The following is a 25,857-nucleotide window of genomic DNA, read 5'->3' on the forward strand; positions in this document are numbered from 1 at the left end:
CTGCAGCCATTCCCTGGCCTCAGTGGTTACGTGTCACGGAGAGGTCACACTTCCAATCCATCAGGGACTGGAATCAGCAGGGACATGACCCTCAATGCTGGAACTGAGCTGCATTCAAGAGTCAAGTGGCTTTCTATTTTATGCACATTTTCTGCGGTAATTAATTCTGTTTGAAAGTCTAACACATCCTCTAAAAAGAACTGCAGATTGTTAATGAAGTTGTGAAACAGATCGGGAAAGCTCCTGATGTACATACTAAACATGCCCACTTACTTCCACTGCCAGACGGAGGCCAAAATAATGGCTTTCTGGGCTCTAGTGAGGTGGTATAAATCACAAAACAGGGAATATCTCCGCAGCCTACGCTATTCCATCCACTAGAATCCTGAAAAAATGATATACTGTGCAGTATAACATAGTAACCTATGGGTGGCGGATGGCATTCGCCAACGGCATCCTTTAAACATATAGGTTATGAGCTTTTCATCATGTATACATTTAACGGATGCCTTAATAGTCTATGGGTGACAGATGTCCCTGTTAGGCATCCATTTAACATACATATCTGGAGCTTTCCCAAGCATGTTAACCTACGGTAGCTATTAAACAATGCTCAGAAGTTTCCTCGGATAATCAGAAAATGTTATGTTCATTGAAAGGCTTCCATTAAAGGGTTTCTGTCAGCAGGAAAATGGTTATTAACCTGGCTGACATTAGTGATGTACTAATGTCAGCTGAACATAACTATATTAGTGCCACCTCACTGCGTGCCGCCATTATTGAGAAAACATAACTTTAATATGCAAAGGAGCCTCTAGGTGCAGGGGGGCGTTGATCCTGCTCCTTGAGGCTCCGTTCTCCCACCTCTGGTTGCGCCCTGCTACACTTGATTGACAGGGCCAGGCAGCGTTGGTCTCCGCTTGCCGGCCCCGTCTCCTGTGGTAATCTCGCGCCTGCGCTGTCCCGTTCAGTATTCGCTGCAGGTGCAATAAGTGAAGTACGCTCACCGGCTGCCGGCTTAACTCACTGTGTCGAATACTGAACGGGGCGGCGCAGGCGCGAGATTTCCACAGGAGACAGGGCTGGCAAGCGGAGACCAACGCTGCCTGGCCCTGTCAATCAAGTGTAGCAGGGCACAACCAGAGGTGGGAGAACGGAGCCTCTAGGAGCCCCTGCTCCTAGAGGCTCATTTGCATATTATAATTTTTTTTCTCAATAACGGCGGCATGCAGTGAGATGACACTAATATAGTTATGTTCAGCTGACATTAGTACATCACTAATGTCAGCTAGGTTAATACCCATTTTCCTGCTGACAGAAACCCTTTAAAATGTCGATTAAAACGTGAGGTTCACAGTATGCAAAACAGTGATAAGAGTATGATAATAGAATCCGACTTCTTCTAAATATGCATGCTGCGCTGAAAGAAGCGTCTGGACTAAGGCTACACGATGCAAAAAAGATGTATCCTTGTTTGGTCTTCAATGTCCTGCAATAATGAAATGGGCAACAACACATAATGTGAAATCACACGATTACTGTCTATATCCATCGCTAGCAGAGAATGACTTCCCCGCACATATTTCCAGATTTTACTGAATTATAGCCACGTTATTGATTTTGACCTTATTTTTGATTTACATTAATATTGTCAGAAACAATTTTACTTAGTCCAAACAGGAAAATTGTATTACACGACCGAGCAGCTCTGCATTACTCTTCCTTTATGGTGAGTGGTTTGGGTGATCTCCTGGGTATATTCTTATTTAGACCGTATTATTGGCTGCTAACACAGGATGAAGGCAGTATTCTATAGACAACTGGTTAACTTTTCCAATATACTTTTTTTTTTTAATACCGTCTGTATATTTAAAAAGTTAGATCATCATATATACTGCGTTATATAAGGTGCACAGTCTGGGAGGACTTTTAGCACTGTATGTTCTTGTAAAACGGGTATCCCAGCCAAATGTATTTCTAGACATCACAGGATATGCCCTACATGGCTGATTAGTCCTTTGGGACCCCCACCTACCTAAAATACAGCGGTCCTATGTCTACTGTAAGTTGACGATAAACAACCAGTCATAAATGATGGCCATCTCCCCTCCCTTTACTCCAATGAAACTACTCCAACAAGACATTTATGAATTATTCTTTGAATATGACATACATGACTTCAGAGTCTAAAAAAATATTTTTTTTCAAGAAAAAAATATTAAAGACTGGATTTGATTAAAGGAAATCTATCACATTGTACATGAAGTCCTATCAGTGTGTTATAAAGCAGGAGGAGCTGAGTAGATTTATAGCTTTGTCGGTAAAGCTTCTGTAAAACTTTAAACACCTGTTCATTCTGAGCTGAAGAGTCCAGTGGGCGGTCCTATCAGTGATTGACAGACTGACTTCCCTCCATGACTGTGTATGTAGAGGTCACTAATAAGACAGCCCCGGGACTACAAGACTAGAAAGAGTAGAAATTTAAATGCATAAATTACAAGTTATACAAAATCTTTTCCCATAAAACCATATATCAATCTGCTCAGCTCCTCCTGCTCTATAACATGGTGTTAGACAGGACTGTGTTTAGTACCCTTCAATGTACGATAAAGATTTCAGGAATAAAATATATAAGATAAACCATATGTGTTCACTTCACTACAATCCAGACACTGATCATTGCTCTGCGTGATGCAGTCTTTCTAACATAAACAGGAACTCTCCGTAAATCTGTATTTTAGTCATTTCTCGATGAATTCCTACGGTCTACGCCACAGTATTAAGCAATAGGCATTTTCAAATGCAATCCCACTATCATCACTGCAACGTCTGAGAAAGCTTTTCATTTCTGTTAGCAGAACATCTTTAGTGTGACACCACATTCATCTTTCATGAACTGGGAATATAACCTCTTCCAAAGAGGAAACACACCGAAATAGAAGTGGGCACAATTCATTGCCACATGCAAACGGGATGGTGACTGTGCATCACATGTCCTTCTATTTGTCTGTGACAAACCATTTCATGAAATCCATCTATCATATGCCACATCCCTGTCCTTGCTGTTGCCCTTAATCTGAAAGGATATAGCGTCTCTTAACCCAGCATGCAGGCAGAAAATGCAGCTCTTCTGATTTTGCCAATCTAGCAAAAACTAGTTTGGCAAGGTAAATCCTAATTAACACTGCATGGCCGACAATCAGGCAAATTAAACATAATCTGAGTTGCAGAGCTGCTGTATTTAAAGACTGCCTTTGTTACCACTTTCTAAAACCACAGCAGTTCTTTACCTGCTTTCTGAGCACTCACATTATAAAGTCCTAGAAAACCTTTATACATCTAAAAAACCATTACCTTTGTATCGCTTTGTACTTCTTTTATCCAAACAATGAAAATGTAGAAGAATGGCTGGTGCTGCTGGTTATTTTTCTCAATGCTGCATGAAAAATGTATCACCAGGCAGAAGCCTGATAACCAGTAGTATGTTTTAACATGTTTCACCTACTACCTTCACTGTCAAATGTAGGAACGGTACGGGGCCCCCGTCCCATAAGTTTCCAAGTACCTGTGCACCATACAGTCGCGAGGCAGCGCAGAACACAAAGACTTTTATTTAAAAAAATTGTAATAAAAAAGTGTCCTTGGCTTCACCCTCTTAATGCCTCATGCACACGACCATTGTTTGGGTCCGCATCCGAGCCGCCGTTTTGGAGGCTCGGATGCGGACCCATTCACTTCAATGGGGCCGCAAAAGATACGGACAGCTGTGCTGTCCACATCCGTGGCTCCGTTCCGCGGCCCCGTTCTTTGCGGACCAAGAATAGGCATTTATATTGCCGGCGCCTGTTCCATTCCGCAAATTGCGGAAGGCAACACGGGCGGCTTCCGTTTTTTGCCGACCGCAAAAAACGGCATGGCCGTGTACATGAGGCCTTATCCAACTTCTATGTCTGTAAAGTGGAACTGGTGCTTCACGAATATAGTGCTCATTCTGAACAGCATAATTTTCATTGTATTCAGATAACTGGCATAAATACATTGAGAAATGTCCTGTTTCCCATCTATTATAAAGCTGGCTGCCTGCAGCCACCACTAGGCTATAGCAATTTATTTAGGTACAATTGACTTAAATGGAAGCTGTAATAATCTGCACTGAGCTCCATCTAGTGACAGCAATGTGAAAATGCAGTGTTTTGATATTGGGACGAAAAGAAGTTTAGAGCAGGGCCCCCGCAATCACATGGTCTGCCTCCATTGAAGGTGTGCCACTTCTCTTGGGTAAAATGTAGTTAAGAGCAAATGGTCATATAGGAAACAGATTTGCATTCTTTTCATGTCCCTAGGATTTTCAGGAGGACAGAGCACTATACTGCAGTTACATTTCGGTTTCAGCAAATACGGAGATTCTGCGCTCAATGAGGGACATTTATCATTTGAGATTGTTTTCACATCACTTTTCAGTCCTGGTTTTGCATTGCTTGGTTGCACGAATTTAAGAAAAGGTGCACAGTTTCCATGTGTTTGGAGCAACTGCATTGTGTTGTATGAGTTAGTCTTAAAAAATACACCAGGATGCGTTTTTCTTGAGAAATTTCCAAGAGTCGCAGTTAATAAATGTGCCAAAATCCAGGTCTAAGCTGACTTTTCAGTCTTAAAGGGGTTGTGCAGGGGTTTTATACTGATGGCCTATCGTCAGGACTTGTCATCAATATCTGATCAGTTATTTGAAGAGGAGGCGGTGCTCCATACAAGCGTTGCTTCCTCTTCATTACTCTATACACACAGCAAACAGCTGATCGGTGGGGGTGCCGGGTTTTGGACCTCCGCCAATATCATATTGATGACCAATCCTGCAATAGGTCATCAATATACAACCCATGCACAACCATTTAAATATAGACCACTTTCTAAAACCGGCGTGGCTCCTAAAGGACACGAAATGTCAATGTTGCAATCGGCATGTCATGGGACATTTTTACACCAATATCCAGATGTATCTGGTTTGACAAATGTCCCCCTATTTTAAACACTCTCTGACTATACCTGAACTATAGTTACCAATGTTCAGACAATCTCTGGATATCTGATTACCTAAATAACTATCAGCACTCTAATACCAGGGTTAGACCCTAGCTGGGGGAAAGCATTACTTGGATAAGTTATTACACACTCTCTTAATGACCCTCCTTCGCAGAATCTAATCTTCATTCAATTTTGCTGCTCTCAAAGTCCCGTCATTAAACTCTTGTCAACCAGTCTGATCATCTGTCCACACTGCCACATATAACCTCAAGGACGTCACTAGATGTTCGGTCTCTGTGTGCCAGCTTTGTAACTAGAAAAGTGCTGTTTGCTAGGTCACAGTCCTGAACATTATATCACTCGCTGACTACTCAGAGCCTTTTAGAGAGGGTCAATGTGTTATGGTGCAGGTTTAGTAGAAGATTAAGATGCAAAATCTCCTTTTGTATCAGAATTGTATTACCTAGTATTATTTAGCCTTAGCCGTGGATAGCTGAGAGGAGTTGTCCATTTTGGGAAATAATTCACTAGAAGGATGTTCTTTTCAGCCCCACCAGTAGAATATCAATCACCTCTGTTGACTCAGAATCTATTTTCTAAGGTATTTAGAAAGTGGTCAGATGCCGATATGAAGATCATGTGCCACAAAAGTCTTGGTTCTGTGCAAAAGAATCACTAAGCCTAAATACAAGTCCCATAGATTTGCAGTGTGGAAAGCTGGGTGCTAATGGCTTAAGTTATGTTATAACAGTTTCTGGGATTCTCAGAACATGGCTGATATGGGAGGTAAAAAGCAATGATCAATTTGGAAGCATGAATCTTTCGGGGTTTCTAGCCTCCTCCCTGTTCACAAACCCCTTACAGCATTAGACAGTAGATTATAATGAACTGCACAATAATACATCTAAGATATATTTTAGGTTTGAAATGACTATGCACATTAGACTAACTGATGTCTACAAGACCAGCTGACCATCTTGTGTATAGGGCGCCATGAATGTTTTTTTCCTGACATCTGCTTCCGAAAGAAGAATTAGGATGTTGGATTTCAGCATGACTAATCATTTTACTCTCTAAAAGATAAGCCTCCACCAGAGAAAACTGGTAGCTCCTCTTCCCATTCAGAACTCATACATCCCTGGCCGAGAGTTGATTTTATAAGGGGGTCAGGAGAATTACCTTTTCGGTCAAACAAGTGTTCAAGCCACAGCTATATCAATTGCATGACCAGGTTTTGTCACCTTTTAAAATCAATGAATACTAAAAACCCAAAAAATTATAAAATGTTTAGGCTTCAAAGATAGGAAATACAAACCTTATGTCACACTAAAAAAACATGGTAAAAATGATATTGTTTTCTTTAAAACAAACAAGCTCCTCCCTGATGCTGGTAATGGATTGAAATGGCATTTATGATTTTTCTCTTTGTTACATGTACTTAATTGTTCCAATATGTTTGAGAGGTAATTAATGGTCCTGATGCACACATTTAGCAACAAACAGACTGATGTAATGTCTTCATAAAGTGACTAAACAACTAAACATGTAATAGAAATTACTGCTTGATATAAATTGGATTTGAAGAGCCTGAGATCACTCCACAATGTCTAGGATGAATATATGAATAAATAATTGTTGTCTGATGGCTAAAAAGAAAAAAAAAGAAAAAAAAAAGAAAAGGGAGCAGCGAGAACACTCGCAAACTAAACCAAATGAAGCAAATGTCAAAAGGGAATTGAATTTATTTCTACAGGCAAGTCTGACTGAATGTCACATTTTAATAACACCAAGGCAGAGCATCACAATTGCAGAAACAATCTGCTATTACTGTATTTGCTTTGTAGTCATATGGACGGTATCACATTTTATGCATCAGTTATGTCTTCCTTCCACATAACAGCCAATGGTAAAAACAACTTAACTGCTACAATCCGATATTTTACAAGGAATAGCATTAAATGCCTGTGTGGCCAAGACCTAAAATCTATAAAGGTTTCTTATGACAGCAATAAATGTCATAGAGAAAGTAGCTGTGGCTGGGGAGAAGCACAAGGTATGGAGTTAGGCGTGCAAGCGCTGATTGGCCAGTAGTGCACATTTCAGAACTTCAGAACAATAAAATGTATGCATGTAAGGCTACATGCACACGACCGTTCCGTTTTTTGCGGTCCGCAAATTGCGGATCTGCAAAAAACGGAAGCCGCCCGTGTGCCTTCCGCAATTTGCGGAACGGAAGGCCCATTGTGGAAATGCCTATTCTTGTACGCAAAACGGACCACAGAACGGAGCCACAGAACGGAGCAACGGATGCGGACAGCACACGGAGTGCTGTCCGCATCTTTTGCAGCCTCATTGGAGTGAATGGGTCCGCACCCGAGCCGCAAAAACTGCGGCTTGGATGCGGACCAGAACTACGGTCGTGTGCATGAGGCCTAACAAAGAGAAAAATCCTAAATATCATTTAAATTCATTACACAATTCAGACAGGAGTGTAGATAGAACACCCATAAGGCCAGCCCTGGTGGCGAGAAATTGTGCAGGAATAACCTCTAGTGTTGATCGAGCACCAAAGTGCTCTGGTGCTTTGGTGCTCGAGTAGAACACTTTGGGATGCTCGGATGCTCTACAGAGCACCAGAGCACAAAGGAAGTCAATGAGAGAACATTAACCCAGGCACCCCCTGCTCTAAAGAGGGGAGGGTGTCAGGTTCACAGGGAAAGGTCAGAAATTGATGGAAACACCACTGAAATGGTTTGTGAACAACATGGGGAGATGTCTGGATGCATCTTGGACTCCCAGGTCGCTGCTGGGAACGATGTTGTCCGAGTAGTACACCACTTTTACAGACTGACAATAATACGCACAAAACCGAAGATAAAATCAATTGAAGAGGAAAAATTGTTAGGAAACATTATTTCCTGCATATTTACTTGCATATACAGTGCAAGTGCTGCCAAAAATTACAAGGAAGAGGCACTCCGATACAACCTGTATATCACATAAAGGAGGGCCTAATTCACATTGTGGAAAAATTGTTCAGGTAGTGGGACTCCTACACTAGTCATAAAGCCTATGCACTAAGTGAAAGGCTGCCAAAAATTACAAGGAACCGGCATTCCAATACACCCTTTATTACACTTAAAGAAGGGCATCATACACAACCTTGAAAAATTATGATTGATGGCCTGCTGGTCACCCTTAAAAACATAAGGAGCATGGGCCTGCTGGTGACCCTCTAAAACATTAGGGGCGAGGGCCTGCTGCTGATCTGACCATCTAAAACATTAGAGGTGGGGGTCTGCTGCTGAGCTGACCCTCTAAAACATTATGGGTGAGGGCCTGCTAGTGACCCTCTAAAACATTAGGGGTGAGGGTCTGCTGCTGAGCTGACCCCTAAAACATTAGGAGCGAGGGCAGCCTAATGAGCATGTTGATATGATGGAGAAGGAGGAGGAGGACGATAAAAGGAAGATTGAACCATATACCCTTTTTTGTGGTGGAAGGGGTGCATGGGAATACAATGTATTCAATACAACATAAAAGCCACATTTAAAGTGCCTTTATGTTCAGCCGCTTTCCTCTGGTGGAGTAGAAGAGTCAACCTGTCAGCATTTTCAGTTGACAGGCGGATGCGATTATCAGTTATTATGCCCCCAGCAGCACTAAATACCAGCTCTGTCAAAACGCTGGCGGCAGGGCAGGCCAGCACCTCCAAAGCGTAGAGCGCCAGTTCGTGCCACGTGTCCAGCTTGGACACTCAATAGTTGTAAGGCACAGAGGGATCACTGAGGATGCTGACACGGTCTGCTACGTACTCCTTTACCATCTTCCAAAACTTTTCCCTCCTTGTGACACTAGACCGCGCATCAGGGTGAGGGTGCTGGCGGGGTGTCATGAAACTGTCCCAGGCCTTGGAGAGGGTTGCCCTGCCTTTGTTGGAACTGCTGTGTGTTTCCCTCGTCTCCCCTCCTCGGTTGCCCAAGGAACTACGTACTCTGCCACCAGCGTTGTCAGCTGGAAATTTTAGGAGCAATTTTTCCACAAGGATCTTCTGGTATTGCACCATTTTGCTAGTCCTCTCCACAACAGGAATGGGAGATGAGAAGTTCTCTTAGTAGCGGGGGTCGAGAAGGGTGAACAACCAGTAATCGGTGTTGGGCAAAATGCGTATAACGCAAAGGTCACGGGAAAGTAAGCATAACATAAAGTCAGCCATGCATGCCAGAGTCCCAACAGACAAGACTTCGCTGTCCTCATCCTCTTCCTGCTCTTCGACCCATCCATGCTGAACAGATGGAATAAACCTGCTATGGGTACTACCCTCTGTAGCGGAGGCAACCGTCTTCTGCTCCTCCTTCTCCTCCTCGTCATCATCCAATTCGCATTGAGATGACAAACTGAGGGTGGTCTGGCTATCATCCTGTGTACTGTCTTCCCCCATTTCCACATGCAAAGTGTCCACCTTCATTGTGAGCAGCGAGCGTTTCAGTAGACACAGAAGTGGGATGGTTACGCTGAAAATAGCTGCACGGCCGCTCACCATCTGTGTTGATTCCTCAAGGTTGCATAAAACCTCAAAGAGGTCAGACATACATGCACACTCGTCGCTTGTGAAGAGTGGAAGCTGACTGGAAAGGCGACAACCATGTTGCAGCTGGTATTCCACTACTGCCCTCTGCTGCTCACAAAGCCTGGCCAACATGTAGAACGTGCAGTTCCAGCGTGTGCTTACGTCGCACAACAGTCGGTGAGCTGCCAATTGCAAGCGCTGCTTTAGCGTTGCCAGACCTTCACCAGTAGCTCAGGCAATCCTTGGCGTCGGTAGCACCTGTGCCATCCCAGGGTACGACTCGCTCCTGGCCTCCACAACATTCACCCAGTGTGCCGTCAGGGAAATGTAGCATCCCTGGCCAAAAGCACTTGTCCATACGTCAGTCGTTAAGTGGACCTTCCCAATAACTGCGTTGGTCAGGGCACGGGTGATGTTACGGGACACATGCTGGTGTAAGGCGGGGACGGCACAATGAGAAAAAAAGTGGCGGCCTGGGGACTGAGTAACAAGGGACAAACCTAAATGGCAACATTTCCAGGGCCAGCAATTTGGAAACTTGCTCATTTAGTGCTATGGCCTGTGGGTGGGTGGCTGGGTATTTGCACTTTCGTTCAAAGGCCTCGGGTATGGAAATCTGTATGCTGCACTGGGACACAGGAGTGGATGTGCTAGCTGATGGTGCTTGCGAAGGTCCAGGTGCAGAGTGGGAGGCATCCAGGCCTGCATCTTGGACAGGGGATTGGCCAGCACGTAACACAGGGGAAGAGGAGACAGTGGTGTGACCCGCACACACTGATTGTGGACTCAAGTATTCGGCCCACCTATTAGGGTGCTTTGAGGTCATGTGGTGGATCATGCTGGTGGTGGTGAGGTTGATAGTGTCCACGCCCCCGGCTCATTTTGGTACGGCAAAGATTGCAAATGACAATTCTTTTATCGTCTGCACTTTCCTCAAAAAAGCAACCCGACTGTGAAACACCTACCCCTTGGCAAGGGAGATTGCCGCAAGGGGGTTCTCCGGGGAACAGTTGCGGGCCTGTTTGGTGTGACCCGCCTTCTCCCTTTTGCCACCCCACTGCCTCTTCCAACCTGTTGCGGTGCTGTGGATCCCTCCCCCTGTACTGCTGTCCTCGCTCGGCTTGCCACCTTCCCAGGTTGGGTCAGTGATTTCATCGTCCACTACCTCCTCTTCCACTTCCTCACTCAGGTCATCCTCCTGACTTGTTGACCTAACAAGAACCTCACTTATTGACAACTGTGTCTCATCCTTATCATCAACCTCTTGAGACACTAATTGTGGTTGACTTATTGGCAACTGTGTCTCATCATCATCCACCTCGTGAAACACTAATTGCCATTCCCCACCGTCATCTTATTCTGACTGTGGATGCTCAAGAGTTTGGGAAACAGTGCACAAGATCTCCTCATGTTCCTCTTCAAACGGGCTTAGCGAGAGTCCCAAATCAAAGAATGGCGTTGAAAAGGGCTCCTCGGAATATGCGAGTGTGGGATCACTTGTTTGCCAAGACTCTCCATGGTGGGAGGAAGGAGGATCAGGGTAAGAATTCTGTTGACCAGACTCTTGGCTACTGAGACTGGACTTTGTGTAAGACAGGTTGGTGCTTAACCGACTAGAAGCATAACCTGCTGCAATCCAACCGACCACCTGGTCACACTGGTGTGACTTCAAGAGTGGTGTCCTGCGCTGCCCTGAAAACTGGGACATGAAGCTAGGTATTGTGGATGAGTGTGTTTCTTGTGCTCTGGCAGCAGGCACGGTTTCACCGCGCCCAGGGCCGCAGCCTCTGCATGCACCATCAGCAGCACGGCCACTTCCCCGTCCCTTACTGCTCCCCTTGAGCATATTAAATGTTATATATGCTTGCAAGTATGTCACACGTACAGTAGCGCAGGTTTTGTAAGTGTATACGCAAATAAATTACACTGAATGTCACAGATATTTAGGATGCGCAAACATTATACAGATGTAGCGCAGGCAATGTCGCTGTCATCAGCGGCTAAGAAAAAATTACACTGAATGTCACAGATATTTAGGATGCGCAAACGTTATACAGGAGATGTAGCGCAGGTAATGTCACTGTCAGCAGCGGCCAAACAATTGCGCTGAATGTCAGAGATATTTAGGAAGCGCAAATGTAACACAGCAGATGTAGCAGAGGTTGTGTCACTGTCAGCAGCGGCCAAACAATTGCACGCAATTTAGCGCAGGTTGCGCTAATAATATATATTGCAGCCAGATAAAACAATATTCCTTAAAATTACTTTTGGGTCTCTAACACATTTCAAGACTAAACCCTGCCTAAAAAAAAAAATAATAATTCCTGTCCCTACACTATCTTTCCTTTCTGCTGCAGCTCTCCCTGACTAAGACTGAGCCAAACCACGTGTCACTGATGACGCGTTTCGGCCAGCCAATCACTGTAATGCCAGTAACCAACATGGTTACGGCATTACAGTGAGTGCCAGCCAACAAACGTGCGGGGAGGAGACTCGAGCATCGCGCTCGAGCACAAGCGGTGTCCGGTGGAACACCGCGATGTGTCGAGCATTGCGATGCTCGAGTAAAAATGGTGTTCGGCCGAGCATGCTCGCCCATCACTAATAACCTCTCCTAAGATCATACATTATGGGAATGATTTCAAGTATGCTGGAAAGAACAGTACTAAGTTCTTCTCTTCCAGGAAATTAGGGATGTACTGGGGTTAACCAGAAGAAGAAAGGTCTCCATTTGAATTTTTGATATGAGGACCCATCACCACTATGTATGCACATATACATCCCCTAACCTTCCATCACTTGTGGAAAGTATGACTTTTATAGTATTTATGAGCGAGTGTACAGACATGAATGCAGCTATAAATCATCTAAAAACACAATAGAATGGATTTTTTTTTAAACCATTTGTTTTGTTAACATGTACAATATCAACTTAAAATTATTATCAAGTGCTCAGCTGAGCAAAACATACAATTAAAAATACATACAAATCATGTTTTTTTTCATAATTAGCAGCGACAGTATCTCTACAAGTGCATAATTTATGAAGCTACATAAATCATATCAGCTAAGATAAAATGCTGCCAAGACTCAAATGTTCATTTCTTCTTCTCTATAAAGGGAATGTTAATGAGTAATATCTGCTCGGTAAATTATCACTTGTCAGCAATATCAACACCATGCTGTCATTACATCCATATACCTAAATGGAGATCCTAAAGCTATGTTACATGCTCTTCCTTTGGAAATTATAGCTCATTTACACATCCATCCTCACATGATATCATGAAGAATTCTTAAGATTTTCCTATGATATTTGCATAATAATCAGACTTTTGTATAATAACCATAGACCAAGAGACACAGCTATACATTATAACCTCAATAGAGAACAGATGTCTGTCATCTTGCATAGGGTGACTTCTCTTAGATAGGGGAAAGAGATTATTTTTTTAGTTCTAGAAGGAAAATTTAATGTTGAATAATGTACTTGTGACCCCGAAATCAATATATCTATTGAGTCTCTTATGCCAGGCTTAATAAAAAAATAAGCTGATGTTACCAAATTTATTAAGACAGCCACGCCTTATAATACTTTTAGTACATCTCAAATGGTGAAATCTAGGTTATGTAGATTTCTAGTTTAATTTAAACCAGTTTACTGGCATAAGTAATATAAAATGTATTGGGCTGTGTAGGCCCCTGCCTTCTCTCTTCCACCTTCCCTTCCCTGATCTCAGAATTTGTGCACAAAAAGGGGGCCTGTGCAGAACGTTGCAACTTTTTGGCAAATGGGCTTGATAAACCCCCTCCCATCCTACCCCAACATACACATATCTTTCCAACAGAATCGTGAGCATTTAGTTATCGAGCAAAAGTTTCAAACCATGCTCAGACAATACTTTCAGTATTTATGTAGGCAACTATCTGTCTATATGGTTGCATATGTCTGGCATTGACTCCCATGTTTTCTGTATATAGTTGTAGGGAAAAGCAAAGTCAACTATGCTTTTTATTACAGTTGAGGCATGCTGGCCAGTCATATGACAATGGGATGTACTTTTAGCATATGCAAAGTGTGAAAACAAAAAATTACTGCAAACCATGATTGCTCTGTGTAACGGAGCTATACGGCCCAAAAACATGTTTTGCTCATGGACTTTTAACTGCTATACTAAACAAGGATACCTCTTTTATTGGATGTAGCATGGGTACCAGCAATTTTATTTTAATTTTTTTCATGTTGCCCTGGTCCACAAGTCTAGAGGGGTGCTCTGATTACTCCAAGTGACGAGGTGTTGTGGGACCCCTGCTGCTACTGGGGCATATTATATGGCTCAACACAACACCAGGTGAGCACCTCCATACTGTATCTAGATTTCTTCCAAGTTATTGGTGTGCCACCTAGAAGTCTAGCTTTCTTATTTTATAAGACCCTTTTAGCTGTATTACAACCCCATTGCTTTATATAAAATGCCATACTAAACAGTACAATAAAAAGGTATGTGTCTCATGGAAGAGCTGATCTATAATACAGATGCAGCAGATCTAGGTTTAGCACATAGTGAGGTCTGAGGCTGTCCACGGGAAAGCAAACCTATAGCACTACAACATTTTGACGTGAAAGTAATCATTGGATAAACTTTACATTGCTGTAGTACATTTTGACTTTTCAGTTCCTCCTCATGTCCTGAACATGTCCAACTAAAGCAAAATTCATACTGTGTTCAGGCACTAGGTTTGACATATGGTTATTCTTAGATTTGCTAAGCTACCAATGCTCTCCCGACCATGAATGTGAAGTCATCATTCTGCTATCATTGACTCTCACCTCAGACCAGATATTTCTTATGGACATGTCAGAAAACTACGCTCATAAGCATAGCTCTTGAACAGTACATAATGTACAAAACGTGGTGGTATTGTCATGCAATTTTTAGAATACATATGAGAGCAAATTTATTCTGCTAATGACTGCTTTCCCCATGTCACCATTTATATAGCAATATGTAAAAAAATTCAAAATTCTTCTTCAGATCACAAAAATAAAACAGTAGAATTGGTGACCCAGACCATAATGTTTTCTTCTCCCTTGGTCCACTGTAACAATTCCTTCTGTCAAAGGATTAGTCATAACCCTACAATCTGTGTGCATTTCTGACATTTTATTTCCTCCTTCTGAGTCATCAGACTACTATAAATCACTTTATTGCTGTCCTTTATCAACAGTGTCCCACTTAACCCAGTACGTAGCCATGACTAAACACACAGAATGCTTCCAGGGTAAAATCTCTAGTTCACAAAAGCATTCCTTATTACACATTGATCCATGGCTGCATTGTCTGCCTCCATACATTATTTATACTAAAGGGTGCCATGAAATCTCCAGGCCTGACATCCTGCCTAACAATGTGTGCTATATATTTGACTATTCCTAGCAAAAAGCACCAATTAAGACTGCTACTTCCAATTAGAGATTATATATCAAAAAAGAAGCAATAGTAACAGTAAGAAATTAAACCTATTCACTGCAGTAATAAAAACTGTTTAGTTCTGAGCCTTTCACCGTGGAGCCACCTAAATGTGGATGTACTGCATTCTAAACAGACCAACTAGTTTACCTTCTGCCACTACTTAAATGGGTATTCCAGGATTTCAATTGACTGTTATTAGGAAAAGCCATCAGCCATCTGATCTGCAGAATTAAAGGGGAGGCAGAAAATCACCAAAATATTACAACTCATTGCTGAAGCTCCTTACAACCAATATATTATCAGGGGCAAACCATTGAATAAAAAAAAAAGACCTGTACGCTCTCCTGACATGTCTGTTTTAGTAACTACTTGTATTTTCCATGTAATAATTTGTAGAATGTATTCTTAAAACTCTATGATGTGCTATTCCTTTAATATTCCTGCTAGAAGTTGTAAACTAATTACTAACAGTCTGCAATGAAGGTCCAGCTGGGTGTTAACAGTTGGGAGTGTGTCCCTGCACACTCTGCCATTATCCAATCAGTGCCGCCAGTATTCGAATGCACATGGACACACCCCTAACTGGTAACACCCATCTGGAATAATAAACTAATGGTATGATAGAGTGATAAGAATAGATGCTCTACAAATATTATTACATGGTGAATGCAAGTAGTTCCTAAAACAGACGTATCAGAGAACCTGTTTAAGCATCTTATGTTTAAAATATTTACATACCGTACTATGTATGCATTTCATGAATGGACCACTGCTGCCTCGCAGCACTAAGATACTGAATTTGAGTTTGTCCGAACTAACATCAACATGCTCCTTTTACATAAAGCAGAAGTTAGTGAAAATATTTAATGTCCACAGTAATAACTCCTTCCTGACATCCGCCATACATGTTGAGCGGATGTTGGGTCTTTAAAGATGGCGTCTGCCACAGCCACAGGGATTCTACTGTTTCACACAGCAGACACCCGGGGCTAATGTCTGCAATTGGCATTTCATTGCAGTCAATCTGAAGGGGCATGAATGCCATTTAAAATTAAATAGGCTCTCTATTGTCCTTCAGTAGGAGTCAGCACAAATCATAAGACATCCTATATAGACAGGTAATTCAGTTAACTACAGATATAAAGTGAAAAAAAATGATCTGAAGGGTAATCCTCATGATAGGAGTTGGTGTAGAATTGTAGTAATAGGTGATGCGCCAATGGAGGCTTTCTCTGGCGTAGAAGCCAGACTGTTTACTGTGCTAAAAATCCAGATAAAAAGAAGTTAAAGAGCCAGAACAGGAACTAGAATACATGGAGAAACTTCAAAAAATTATATCCAGAAAATCATCCACTATTTTGTTTTGTGAAAAAAAATACATAGAATATTCACTTTTAACTATTATATAAATGTAAAGGCTCATTCAGATGACCGTTTTAATCAGTCCGCATCCATTCCACAATTTTGCATTCATTTAAATGGGGCCGCAAAAGATGTGGACAGCACACCGTGTGCTGTCTGCATCCGTAGTTCCGTTCTGAGGCTCCGCAGAAAAGATAGAACATGTCCTATTCTTGGTCGCAATCGCAGACCATAATTTCTATAATGGGCTGCCCATTCCATTCCGCAAATTGTGCTACGGCGGCAATTTTATTTTCATCACTGGCTTTTTCTTGAAGTGGAAAGAGAGAGATTGCCAGATCCTGATGCTCTCTTTTCTCCACTTTGCCCAGTATGACTTGGCTCTTAGCTGTCTGTTGCTCCAGTGATGAGAAACAATGCACAGCTTATTCATGCACTGAATGTCTTCCATTTAGTGACACCCCCATGTGAACCAGTGAGTAAGCCTTCAATGACAGCCACTGATACAAACCTAATTAAGGCAAACCAAGCATGCTCTGGAAAAGCGATAATTAGTCCTCAAAGGGTCAAAACCACTTACACTTTTTTTTCCCTTTTTGAATATTTTTTTTTAATTAGTATGTGTCATATAAGAATGTAAATGCATTTTAATAACAGAACCGTATGCAGGCAAAGGCTCTCTGTGGAGGACAAACAAAGCCATCTCTGATATACCGAGGACGTTCAGGGCATGCCGAGCACACAAACAATGCTTAGCATCGCCTGGTTTTGCTCATAAGCTAAAGATATATTTAATTAGATATGGAACTGTGCACATGACGGGGGATTGTCGGTCGGCTGTTAGTCGGTGTGATGCTCCCAACAACATTTAGACTGAGTGTCATGACCACAACCGCTTGAGAGAGCACAAGACTGCAGCACAGAGATCCGTACAGTCTTGTATTACATCTGCTGAGAACTATCACTTATTACAACGAAGAAAAAACAGTGCTAAGAGTGCCGTGCATACATATACAGCCAGTTTTACACAAGTGTGATAAGTGATATGTAGTGCTGAGCGAACTTGTGTTTTAAGTTCAGTGTCCAAAGTGCAGGTTATCGAAGAATCCTGTTATGGATTCTACTGCAATGGACCATAATGGAATTCGAAATCCATAACTGGATTCTTCAATAACCTGAACCCAAACTTTGAATGCCAAACTTAAACCTCAAGTTCGCTCAACACTGGTCATTTTATGGATCCATAATTCTTATGGGCTGTTTTCTAGGCAGGAAACTGAAATATATACAGTAGATGTATATAAAATGGATGTATCTGTATTTTAAAGTGTCACTGAGCTATCAAAAAACGTTTCACGTGTCATAGCGACATCAAAAATTTTGATCAGTGGCAGTCTGAGTGCTGAGAACCCCACTGAACACTAGAATGAGGAGAGAGAAGAGCTCACATAGCGCACTCTCTCTACTTGGTGCAGGAGATGGCCTAAATAGAAAGTCCACGGGCCCATCTCGATTCCATCTCCTGCAGCGAGGGGTGCCCTATGTGAACTCTTCTCTCTCCTCGTTCGAGCAATCGGGGGGGGGGGGGGGGGTCTCAGCCAATGAAAACATGTTCTTCCAACATAACAAAAGTTTTGTGAAAGCTCAATGACCACTTAAAATTTCTGCATAGACTTAAACAGTTTATTTTTTTTCTGTGCGCAAACTAAAAGTTGTTTTTTTTAATTATTTTTCAATTTTCTTCATTTATTTTTTTTATAAATTATGCACACAATTTATGCATAGCCCCATAAACTCACATTGACTCAGTAGAAAAATCTGTACACTTCATTGTTACAAAATTGATGTACATCAACTAATTTATTTTTTTCCTACATTAATCAAGCACCAACATACTTAAGAATTTTTACATTATTTATAGACATCAATCCCTGCCCCCAATGGAGTTTACTCATGTACGCACCATGGGCAATTTCACAAGAAACCAATTAACCTATTTTTGTGCTGGAAGTCGTCAACAGGCTGCTTATATGCAAAACCGACTGGAAATAAAATCAGGAAAAGGAATGCAAGATGTTGTGGAGATCAGAAATCCCATGACAATGGGAGAGAACACAAGGACAGGGGCATCATTTCGCAGGAAAGGGGGAGTTTAGGATGTCCTAATGTGCACCAAAATTGTGGCTAAATGTTGTCTAAACTAAATCAACCAACAGTTGGTGTAATGTTAGACCAAATTTATCACCCCGCATGAGACACTGTGACACATCTTGTCAACCATCAGTCAGGATTAGTAATTTTAGTAAATCTGTCCCAGTGTTGGACCACTCAGAAAATGTATGTGTCATACCCCTTTAACAAGGATAATGGTAACTTATTCAACTTATTCATATATCACAATTCTAAGAAATAGATGTGCAATTTTTTCACAGAAAAGGCAAGTAATCACTAAAACAGACATGTCAGGAGAGTCGACAGCTTCTATTCAATATTAGACTATGGCATTTGTTCTTCTGGGACAATACTCACACAGTGTACGGGATAGGAAGGCGATTATATTTTTAGCGCACCTGTTGAGAATACTAACTGATAATACATTCTTATAAAGTTTATTTCAAGCACTTACTTTAGCGGATGGATAACTCTTTGAGAATATTGACAAAACTCAGACGCCTCAGGCAGTTTAATTAGTAAAACTGATTGGTTTAGGATGCTATCCGTGTCAGGGAAAAGGATGGACATTCCTCCAGCATTCATTCAGACAAAACAGAATGGATGTCCTGTGTACTAAACGACCCCGAGCTGCTCAATCCAGTGGTGGCTTCCTATAGCTGCATTATTATATTACTGTTCTCATTATCCCGAATGTTTAGCTGAAGGCAACAATTATCAGTGCGGTAATAGAATGGAAATGCATTTCTGTCTCTAAAACACATCAGGTTACATTAGATAATATTACTTTTTCTTGTCGTGGACAATAATTAAAATACAGCGCCACAGTATTATGAGCAATAGTGCATAGAAAGCAATTTGCATAACGCCTAAATATGAAAGGTCACATGTGTACGGTAATCAATTCTAAACAGGAAGTGACAGGTTTTAAGCACTGCAAATATGATTTTAGGCTAATCCTTCTTAAAGGAGTAGTCAGAGAGAATTAAAAATATCGGACAAGCCCCCAAACGGTCTTTGAAATAAATTATGTTCTATTTGCCACTTTCTCCAGTGCCGAAGTCTGTGCTGCCAATTCAGTCCTCCTGACGCTGCTTCTTTATGAACGGCAGCGGTGATGTGTTGATATACGGCACATGACCACTAGAGCCAATCACTGTCCTTAGAGGTCTACAGCAGCGTCAGGAGGACCAGGCTAGCGACACAGAGAACAACACTGGAGAAAGAGGTTAGTACTGTATAACATGATTTTTATGGACTTGTGTCTTTTTTCAACCGTATTAACTATGTAACTATTCTAGAGCATTCAGGGGCTTCTCCAAGATTTTTCATCAAAGTATCTCAGTTAATCCATTGAAGGTAAATAAGCCAAGATAAAAAAGGACTTGGGGATAACAAATGTAGCAGAGTTGTTAATCAAGTCTTCAGGATTGTCATGATAAGTCTCAGTACTATGTAATATCAAAGACAATAGGTTAGATATAATGATACTATCTAAAGCTTATATTAGACCAGGCGATTGTCAGGAGGGTAGTGAACATTCCTGCTAATCGCCTGCTCATCAGCGGAGGAGACCGCTGCTATTACATGCAGTGATCTCCTCTACAGTATGGGGGTGAGCGATCGCTAATGCCATCCCTTGTCCCCACACTAAATCATTATTTGCCAGCAGCAGACCGTGATTGGACTGCACGATCTACCGTTGGCAAACGATAATTTTGAAACCTGCTAAAAGATTCCAAAAACGCTCGTTCATCGGGTAATCAGTGGCAGTATTACACTGCTAGGTCATCGCTAATGAGCGTTCATACAAACACCTGTTAATGATGATCTTACGGATTATCTGCAGGTGTAATATTAGCTTAAAAGTAAATTGTGTCACAGTGGTTGATACTGGATGATGAACCTGGCACATCTGTCTAGTCTAACTTTACACCACCTATTTGTTGGCTTATTTCACCTCATAACATGCAGCAAATTTTGGCACATGATGGTGCATCTAAGCTACACTCTCTGGTCAGACAAGTCTCAAAAGTGTTGAAAAGTGTTGGTGCACAAATTCTGGTGCATTTTGCTACAACTGTACATATCACTAGTATTATCTTAAGGGCTCATGCACACAAACATGTATGGCCTGTGCCCGTATTGCGGCCTGCAAACAGCGGGTCTGGAATATATGAGCACTGGCCCTGTACGCTCCATATCACCGATGCGGACCCATTCACTTGAATGGGTTCGCAATCTGCAAGATATGGAGTGTTGCGGAGCAGAGACATGGAGCGAAAGCCCATGAAAGCACTATGGAGCGCTCCCAAGGCATTTCGATCCGTGCCTCCACACCGCAAAAAAAGTAGAACATGTTCTATTTTTCGCGCCGCAGACTGAATCTTGCGGAATGCAGACCTTTTCAAGTGATTGGGACCACATCTGCAAACGGCGGGCATACGACCGATTCTATGCATTGACAACCGCTATATGCAGTCTGCAGCACGGGGCACACACACTTATGTGCATGAGCCCTGTTTTTTTTGTTAAGGCAGTTTAATGACCAGAGGGATGGGACTAGACAGATTAGGATGCAAATTAGAAACCATAACAAAGTTGGGTTCCATAACAATTATCCACTAAGCAAGAGTCAAGACCACATAAAAAATTTTTACCACTAAATTGGTTTTCCAGTGGGAAAAAATTATACTCAAATGGTAATCCCCTAATTTACCTTCTTTTTTTTTTAAGTCACTGTTTTCCCTGCCTTCTTGTGGTCTTTTTCTGAGACGGAAAGTCCTGCATTTTTTCCAGTGGGAGGAACCAGTTTTCTCTCTTTCCCTTTTCATAATGTAATATTAATAAATAATAATAATGTCAAGTAAGCATGGGAGCAAAAAGGTTTGGCTCAGATTGACACAGTGTCTAAGCCTCTTCCCTTTGGCCTACCCTTCTCTACCTTATTAGAATAACTGTCCACCCTCTTGCTGCATCACATATCCCGAGACCACCTCCAGGGGTTGATGCATCCCTCACAACTGACAAACCTACTATTCCTGCTCACCCTGAGCTGCTTCATTGTTTTCTTCTACCACACTGTTTACTTTCCCTTACATCAGCTGTCTACAACTGATGAAAGGTAAAGCGATCGAGACCCCATACATCGTGGCTGCCAGGGGGATAGTCACATTACAGTGTCCTCATTATTTGCTTTACTTTTCATCTACTGATGAAAGGGAAAGTGAAGCAGGCAGCAGTAAGGCCAGTGCATCACCTAATCCCATTAGTAGCAGCATTGTATGGTGGTCTGTAACTCAGGGTGACCTTGAATAGTAGGCTAGAGAGTTGTGAGGGAGGAGGTGTGGGTATTATAGTATAGCTGTAGTCACAGGATATGTTATGCCGCAAGGGGGAAGACATTGTAATGAGGGAAGGACGACACTGTGACCATCAGAGCCAAAGCCCGTTGGTCACATGCTGAGATAACATCTCAGCATGGGTAAAGCCTGACAGAAGGCAGGGAAAAGGTAAGTTACTGAAATGCATACTGTATATAAAGAAGGGGTTCCTACTGGAGTATACACTAAAGCAGAGATTGATTGGAAAAAAAAAAATAGCAAATTGATATCAGTGAACTCTGCCTTAAACAGTCGACATTATACATACAAAATGTGCAAAGCCAACAGGCCAGCAAATAAAGATATATGCGTTAGGCCTCATTCAGATGTAGCTGCATGCCTGGGCCCAACCTCAAGTCTCATGTTCATGACCTGAACCAACAGCATGATATGGAACGAAGATATTGTTATTTCAGGTCATTAGATTTTGGAATGAGGCCTCACACTCAGATACACTTTTGATCTCATTACTAATGATGAATCCTTATGTTCTTGCAAAAAGAAGTATTTCTGACACCGTTAGCATCTATATGTTCTATAGCAAAGACTCCTGAGGAAACGTGTACCAAAAAGTGGTGCTGACACAAGCCAGTAATAGAAAACAATATTAAACCCTCCAATGAATTAGAAGAATCCGCTGAGCAAACTGAGAGAACGGTACTGTAGAGGAGTTAATAGCAGGGCCTGCATTATAATTTCACCGAGCAGCCATTATCACTGGTTAAATATGAGAGAGAATCTTCCATAGATTTTTTTTAAAACGATGGCAGTACAGCATTAATCATCTCCAGAGGAAGTGTGTGGGAGTTGCAGAGTACAGAGTGATATTAGTTTACAATATATTATCATATAATCTAGTCATTCTATGCAAGTAGCAGCTATTGTTTTTTGCATTTATGACTAGAAAATATATATCGAAAGCATTTGCTAATGACTCGATAGGAGGCTATGCTCCACTAGAATGCCTCAGACACTAGTTGATGCAAACAATTTATTTTATTTCTTTGGAATCTCACCAGTTACTGTGACTTTAAGTGGTACATAAGCTCAATGGTTACCTTCTCTAGATTATGTACAGTAGCTTGGTGGTTTCTCTCACACTAGGTTGGTAACTTCAACATCAAAACAGCCTGGAGAAATGTGTGCTACACTACAACTTCTGCAGAGGTCAGGCTGAGCCCAAGATGGCTCTTGCTTGAAGCTTCCATGGTGCATTGGGTCTAAGTGAGACTATTCCCTAACAAAGCATGCCCCAACAAGCAGTTATTTTGGGGTGTCACCAGCCTTCTGTAGCTGCATGCATACAGCATACATATCAACAACACTTTCACCCTTGGCTTCACAGCACATGCTCTCTCACAGCCTGTGCCTCCATGTGGTCTTTGACAATACCATATGGCAACCAGTTATATACCAATTCTCAGCTTGTTGGAGATTAAGCAATAGTTCAGAACAATACTCAGCCACAAGCTCCCCTACAGCTGTCTCTCAGTCTCAGCAGCCTCTACAGCTTTATCATCATTTCTAAGTGACCCATATGAGGGATCCCAGGTCCAGGAACCATACTGCTCTCACTTTCACAGGTTGTATACTTCCTCACTCTCACCGCCCACCATCAATGGCAGAATATGCTTAGGCTTCCACTCAGTCACACACACTTGCCAAAGGTGGCACTAGCTGCTACTGACTAAGCAGTGTTGGGACTGTCGGTATGCGACAGAAACAATACAAAAGAGTATTAAACACTATGGGGGTCATTTATCAAACTGGTGTAAAGTAGAACTGGCTTAGTTGCCTATAGCAACAAATCAAATTCCACCTTTCATTTTCTAAAGTAGTTCTCCAAAATGAAAGAATTAATCTGATTGGTTGCTATGGGTAACTAAGCCAGTTCTACTTTACACCAGTTTGATAAATGACCCCCTATAACTTTTTCACATTGCATGGGCAATACCATCAATAATATTGCTTTACAATGCAAAAGAGAGGAATTGTAGGCCACTTGCAGTTCACCCCCTCCCCACAGGCTGTCTATGCAGTAGATTAGTTATTCTTGTTTCTAGCATAAGTCAGTATTAGGCCGAATGCACACGGCCGTGTTCCGCGGCCGAGAGCGGTCCGTGGTATGCCGGGCTGGATTCCTGTTCAGAGCAGGAGCACACGGCGTCATTGGTTGCTATGACGCCGTGCGCTTCATGCCGCCGCTGCACTACAGTAATACACTCAGAGCAGGAGCGCACGGCGTCATTGGTTGATATGACGCCGTGCGCTTCATGCCGCCACTGCACTACAGTAATACACTCGTATAGATCATACGAGTGTATTACTGTAGTGCAGCGGCGGCACGAAGCGCACGGCATCCTAGCAACCATAGACGCCGTGCGCTCATGCTCTCAGCTGGAATCCAGGCCGTGTTACCACGGACCGCTCACGGCCGTGTGCATTCGGCCTAAGGACAGACTGCGCTGTCTAAAATACTTAAGCGTCTGCCTGAACCTTTTGCACCTATGATGTTTTTAAACTTAAAAGGAATAATGTGAACTTTTAGTGCTGAACATAAGTATTTGAACACCTGAGAAAATTAATGTTAATATTTGGTACAGAAGCCTTTGTTTGCAATTACAGAGGTCAAACGTTTCCTGTAGTTTTTGACCATATTTGCACACACTGCAACAGGGATTTTGGCCCACTCCTCCACACAGATCTCCTCTAGATCTGTCAGGTTTCAGGGCTGTCGCTGAGCAACACAGAGTTTCAGCTCCCTCCAAAGATGTTCTATTGTATTTAGGTCTGGAGACTGGTTAGGCGATATGCTTCTTACGGAGCCACTCCTTGGTTATCCTGGCTGTGTGCTTCGGGTCATTGTCATATTGGAAGACCACTTGTTGCTCAAAATCTCATAATAAATGACCCCATTCATCCTCTCCTTAATACAGTGCAGTCGTCCTGCACCCCCAAAGCATGATGTTACCATTCTCATGCTTCACAGTAGGGATGGTGTTCTTGGGATGCAACTCGTCCTTTTCCCTCCAAACACGAGTGAAATTTAGACCAAAAAGTTCTACTTTGGTCTCATCTGACCACATGACTTTCTCCCATGCCTCTTCCGGATCATCCAGATGGTCATTGGCAAACTTCAGACGGGCCTGGACATGTGATGACTTGAGCAAAGGAACCTTCCGTGCAATGCATAATTTGAAACCATGACAGCATAGTGTTCTACCTTTGAAACTGTGGTCCCAGCTCTCTTCATGTCATTGACCGGCTCCTCCTTTGTAGTTCTGGGCTGATTCCTCACCTTTCTTATCATCAGTGATACCTCACGAGGTGAGATCTTGCATGGAGTCCCAGTCTGAGGGAGACTGACAGTCATCTTTAGCCTCTTCCATTTTCTAACAATTGCTCCAACAGTTGATCTATTTTCACCAAGCTGCTTGGCAATTGCCCCATAGCTCTTTCCAGCCTTGTGGAAGTACACAATTTTGTCTCTGGTGTCTTTTGACAGCTCTTTGGTCTTGCCCATGGTAGTAGTTGGCGTTTGACTGACTGTGGGGTGGACATGTGTTTTTAAAGATCTCAGACAGGTGCTACTAAGATAGATTAATTAGTGGAGTAGAGGTGGACTTTTCAAAGGCACAGTAACAGGTCTTTGAGAGCCAGAATTCTTACTGTTTCTCAGGTGTTCAAATACTTATGTTCAGCAGTGCAAGACAAATAAAAAAAAATTAAAACATACAATTTCATTTCCTGATTTTTTTTTATTTTTATTCTGTCTCTCAGAGTGGGAATGCACCTACAATGTGAATTTCAGGCCCTTCCATGATTTCTAAGTGGGAGAACTTGCAAAATCGCAGGGTGTTCAAATACTTCTGTT

The 25,857-nt window shown here is 42.2% G+C and overlaps 2 protein-coding genes across 4 annotated transcripts in view; one reads left to right on the top strand and one right to left on the bottom strand.

Annotated features, from left to right (window-relative positions):
• The window catches only part of IMMP2L (inner mitochondrial membrane peptidase subunit 2), a 1,418,140-nt gene that overhangs the window by 893,940 nt on the left and 498,343 nt on the right, over positions 1–25,857 (bottom strand). The window lies entirely within an intron of this gene.
• Positions 1–25,857, top strand: part of LRRN3 (leucine rich repeat neuronal 3) — a 58,610-nt gene that overhangs the window by 24,328 nt on the left and 8,425 nt on the right. The gene's annotated exons all lie outside the window — the stretch shown is intronic.

Source organism: Bufo bufo, chromosome 1 (genome assembly GCF_905171765.1).
Source record: "Bufo bufo chromosome 1, aBufBuf1.1, whole genome shotgun sequence".
Lineage (NCBI taxonomy): Eukaryota > Metazoa > Chordata > Amphibia > Anura > Bufonidae > Bufo > Bufo bufo.